General features: G+C 38.5%; 1 long non-coding RNA gene across 1 annotated transcript; it reads left to right on the top strand.

Moving 5' to 3' along the window:
• Nucleotides 1-1,266: 1,266 nt before the first annotated feature.
• On the top strand, nucleotides 1,267-3,661 carry LOC106868463 (uncharacterized). The gene is made up of 2 exons (XR_001409297.1): nucleotides 1,267-1,414; nucleotides 3,381-3,661. It is a non-coding gene; the product is annotated as an uncharacterized LOC106868463 (long non-coding RNA).
• Nucleotides 3,662-5,439: the final 1,778 nt, after the last annotated feature.

The following is a 5,439-nucleotide window of genomic DNA, read 5'->3' as shown; positions in this document are numbered from 1 at the left end:
ATATATATATATATATATATATATAAACATATAGATATATATTTATATGTTCACACATTTATGCATACATCGATGAGACTTGATGTTGTAGCTAGGATACTCTATAATGAAATCCGTCGGAAGGATAATCTCGAGGACAAAGACATAAGGACCCGCAGTATGGTAGAAGCCATAGCCACTTATCAGAAAAAGGAATACTGGTGGAATGTCCCAGTGAACACCTCAATAAAATGTAAGCACGACAGACTTGATATAATGATTTGAGATAGAGAAGAGAAACTGTGCACAGTTGTGGAAATTAGCTGCCCAGTAGATGTTAACATAAAGCTGAGATCAGTGGAAAAGAGAACACCTTTTGAGAAATCTGCACGTACTTTATCCAGATTACAAGTTCAGGTTTATACCTGTAATTATTGAGGCCCTGAGATATGTAACACACTGCCTAAATACCAAGTTTGAGGAATTAGGCTTCTCAAAACCAGAATGGAGAAGGCTAATTCGAAGGCTACAGATCCAATCCATCACTGGAACTGTAAAAATCTGTAAAACTTTCCAGAAGTTTATCATTTAAATATATATGAGCATGTCTAGATATGCAACTATATGCATGAGAATACATACATAAAACAAACAAATCTGACATACATACATACATACATACATACATACCATGTTGTTGATGTTGAAATTCCAATGAAGGAGCCTTGAATCTAGGTTAGAAACCGGTTCTTTCTCTATTGGCAAGAAATCTTGAAATAAACTCAATAATGACATACATACATATGAGTGTGTGTGAGACACAGAGAGAAAGTCCCATTGTCTTGATATCGCACGCTAATTGTGGATAAATATCGACTTGGCATTGTGCCGTTGATTTTTGAGGGAGAAGAGGCAATATTATGTTGCTTAGAAACAGGTGAGGACTGACGACAGGAAGAACATCTTCCCGTAGGAAATTTGCGGCAACGAATTTCGGTTAATTTATACAAATGCGCGCGCGTGTGTGTGTGTTTGAGCAGATAGACAACGCAACACAGACTTTAAAAAAAGGCTTTCAATTTGAACAATTTATGAAGATTTTACCGGCAGCGTGGCGACGGATAACGACTAGTTTTCAATAATTAACAATTTTTGGTTAACTTCATCAAACATCCTTCTACTTGCTTTACTACTTACAAATGGTGTCTGTCGTCACAAGCAAAGGAAGGGAAGCATTCTCTTGTTAATGACGTAAAAAAAAATAATAGAAAAGTTCCATTGCCTGACGTCACAATTGAAAACATTCTATTGTCTCGAAAGTTTCACAGAAGAACGATGGCATGTCTTCCTGAAAGGTTTTTGTATGGGGAAATCAAAGTGCAATCCTTGGGGATCTCTAAGTAGAAGATGGCCTGGAAAGGTATGTCATTATGAGGTAAGCTATGATGATGTCCATATAGAGGGAAAGTAACGTATTACTTAACATACACTATGTCTTGTAGATACCAAAATCATAGCTTCGTAGTGAAGATTGGAGCATCAGATTGTATACTTGAGAGATTCTGATCGGCAGCACAGAGCATATAATGTCATATATATTGCTTTCACTTGGGGCATTTCGCATGTGTAAGTGCCGACTATATGCTCTCTGAGTTTGAATAATTGACCCCTGATTTTGATAGAACAATTTCACTGCTTGTGTGCGTTGTGCGGTGCCATATTTTATCATAATTAATTTCCGAGTCCTCGTTCATAAATTCCCTGAAAAGAAAAGAAAAGAAAGGGGTCGAAAAATAAAAGAATTATCAAAAATTGCAATCCCTCAGTAACTTTTGGGCCACCCTATATTAGTTAAATGTCTATTGCAATTGCAATCAGACGTTTTAATAAAATTTTATATTTGTTTAGTAATACACGAAACCGCTTCTTTTCCGCATTGAGATGTCACAGCTCCTGTACGACATATGATTAGAATGTTGTAGGAAAGACTTGCAAGACATTCTTCAAGCCGAATCAACCGGCAGGAGATACGGGGGTAGACCAAGAATGAGATGGTTGGGTAATATCGATTGTCTCTGTTGGTCACCCTTTGGAATCCAGGCAGAAAGTCTAATGATGGTTGTCCCTAATAGAATCCTATGCAGGAGGTGCCTATGGACTCTACCCCTATGACCTACCAAAGAATAGTGGGCAGAAGGGATGGATGGATGGATGGATGGATGGATGGATGGCTGGATGGATGGGTGGATGGATGGATGGATGGATGGACAGACAGACAGACGGACGGACGGACAAAACTGTAAAATTCATTTCAAATTTGAATTTACTATAATTTCCAAGTGACCAGGGCGTAGTTGTGCGAAACTTTTAGCATCTCAAGAAATAAATTTAAATCTAAAATATGGATTTATCATAACATATTCGTGTGTTATTAAATGGCTCTGTAGTTATTTTAGTTTCAAACACGGTCTCAGATAAAATCAGTGGCTAAACGAATACAATTCCGGAAGCTAAATTAAACGTTAGGGGGTGTTATATTTTAATGTATTACTCACCAACTCTTTTATCAAGCAATTTGTTATGTTGGGTAATATTGGTGATTTTTAACATAGTTAGGTGAAGTGGGAGCTAGCGAAGAATATACATAGCCACGTGAATAATGGTTGAATAAGGAAATAAGAAAATTTCATCATTTTTTACTCTTATTGTACAATATTTGTTACGCATGTATTTTAAAGCTTTATATAAGACTGAAACTGTCTTTAGTGTAGTAAGCTGCCAGAGAAGACCAAGCTCTGACCACAATAGATATCCCAGGCAAATACTTTAAAATCGACAAAAACCAAAAGTGTAGATCTTGTGATATAAAAGTGGAAACAAAAGTTAATTTTCATTGCTGGACAGTACCGTCTTAAGGCATGGGCACAGTAGGCTATTGCCCGGAGATTTCACCAGAGTAGGGACCCGACTTCGATCGATGTATGCTGTGGTTTGCTGTTAGTTAATAAATATTATAGAGTCCAGTGAAATGATTTCCCCAAGAACTTCACGAACCCAGAGGCCTAATTCTGATGTATGTTGTGGCTTACTCTTAATAAATAAAATACCATATGGCCCATGCATTGATTTGCACGGTGGTAGCTATAATAATGTTAAAATGGCGCTGCTGCTGGGCCGAAACTAGGGCTACAGAATATATCTCCAATATTTCCCTGATAAGTGAACAAAAACAGAGGTAAGCATGAAAAAGAAGCGTTGGTTTCATAACTACTGAGTAGGGAAGATTTTATATTAACGAAACAAATTCAAAATTGCATCACCAACTCATAATAAACTATCCGACTTTTGTACGTTTAATCAATAATATGGTCTAAGAATTTCTTACATGAGTGTGTCACCAGCATTTTTCAGGAAGGGCGCGACAAAAAAGACGAAAGAGAAAAAGACGAAAGAGAAAAAGACGAAAGAAAAAAAGACGAAAGAGAAAGAATAAGAGGAGGAGAAATTATGCGAAGAGAAGACGGCGAAGATGAATGAGAAAAAGGACGAAGACAGCAACGAAAATAATGAAGTAGAAAAACACATGAAATGGAAAGGAAATCTGGTTCTGTTCAAAAACTCATGTATTCGTTTCGTATAAAAATGCTCAACACTTTCGTGATTAAAAAGTTATTAAGCTTGTTGTTGGCGTTGGCGTTGTTGTTACTAATTGCTGTTGTTGGCACTCCGTCGCTTACGACATCGAGGGTTCCAGTTGATCCGATCAACAGAACAGCCTGCTCGTGAAATTTACGTGCAAGTGGCTGAGCACTCCACAGACACGTGTGCCCTTAACGTAGTTCTCGGGGACATTCAGCATGACACAGAGTGTGACAAGGCTGACCCTTTGAATTACAAGTAAAACAGAAACAGGAAGTAAGAGTGAGAGAAAGTTGTGGTGAAAGAGTACAGCAGGGTTCGCCACCATCCCCCTGCCGGAGCCTCGTGGAGCTTTAGGTGTTTTCGCTCAATAAACACTCACAACGCCCGGTCTGGGAATCGAAACCGCGATCCTATGACCGCGAGTTCGTTGCCCTAACCACTGGGCCATTGCGCCTCCACTGTTACTAATGTAATGGGAATTTAAAGCAAGTTGTTTTGTCGTGGGTAGAGGTACTCAGCTTCTGCATCAACCTTACTCTCTGCTGATTAAGACTTGAGTTGAGATGGCCAGGAAGAAACTGAGTCTGACAAAAATCTAAAACCTTTAAGATTCAATGGCATTATAAGTATTATTGGTTTCAAATTTTCCCACAAGTACAGCAATTTGCAGTGGAGGCGCAATGACCCAGTGGTTAAGGCAACGGACTCACAGTCATAGGATCGCCGTTTCGATTCCCAGACCGGGCGTTGTAAGTGTTTATTGAGCGAAAACACTTAAAGCTCCACAAGGCTCCGGCATGGGATGGTGGCGAACCCTGCTGTACAATTTCATATTCAAACAGACCCCACAATAACACTTATAACACTAGGGCTAAATCTAAGATGCTTAAATCAGCTAGCCCTACCAAAAGTATAGACAACTGCCCTCCACCTAAACACCTTAATTACAACATGCACAGAACCTCCAAAAAAAGCGGTGGCCGCTTCATCCTGTGGTACACCACCCCCATTCTCTCTTAACACTAGGAACCTAGCCAAATCTTTCTTTAAAATACTAGATTCTAACTTCCCACGACAACACAAATACCACTCTATATTCAACAGATCCACTTTAAAATTGTCGTATTCTACCACTCCTAACTTTGAATCTATTATAGCAACTTCTAACAAACATAAACTCTCGCTCTATTACCAAAACCTAAGCAACCATAACTATGCTAGCGCCAGCACCCGACCCACACATACACCCAACACGGACATTAATATACGTTATGTTCCTTATGCAATGTGACTCTGCGTCTCAAAGAAAGGCTCGTTTGGCCTACATAGTTATGGCCACAACCTGAGCAGGTTAGGACATAGATAAGGTTGTAAGTGGCACATGTGAAGTTAGTTTTGATTGAGAATTTTTGTCCTTGCTGGAATGTGAATTCCGAGTCTTCACTTAGGTGTGGGCATGTACCACAATTGAGTGATTTGTCTTGTCAAATCTGATAACCCTGAAAATCTATCCTAAGGAATCAGTTATCCCCCTTGACACGCATTACCTCCCTTGGTTCACTCTCTAAACCATTTCTTATTTTTCAAACAGCCAAGATGGCGAAACTTCTTCATCATGCGAATTAATCTTTATATTTTAATGTCATAATTACGTTATAATATCACTATACAATGCCCCTTGAAAAGCTAATTTAAACAGCGAAAACCGGTTGGATTTTACAACACCCGTATAATATGTATATATTTATATAAAAAAAAAAATTAAACTATGTGAAACGAAGGCATTTTTCTTCTTTCTTTACATATTTTCAACTCATA

Source organism: Octopus bimaculoides, chromosome 12 (genome assembly GCF_001194135.2).
Source record: "Octopus bimaculoides isolate UCB-OBI-ISO-001 chromosome 12, ASM119413v2, whole genome shotgun sequence".
Lineage (NCBI taxonomy): Eukaryota > Metazoa > Mollusca > Cephalopoda > Octopoda > Octopodidae > Octopus > Octopus bimaculoides.
The sequence above is the reverse complement of the archived record's forward strand: the minus strand, read 5'-3'. Positions and strand labels throughout refer to the sequence as shown.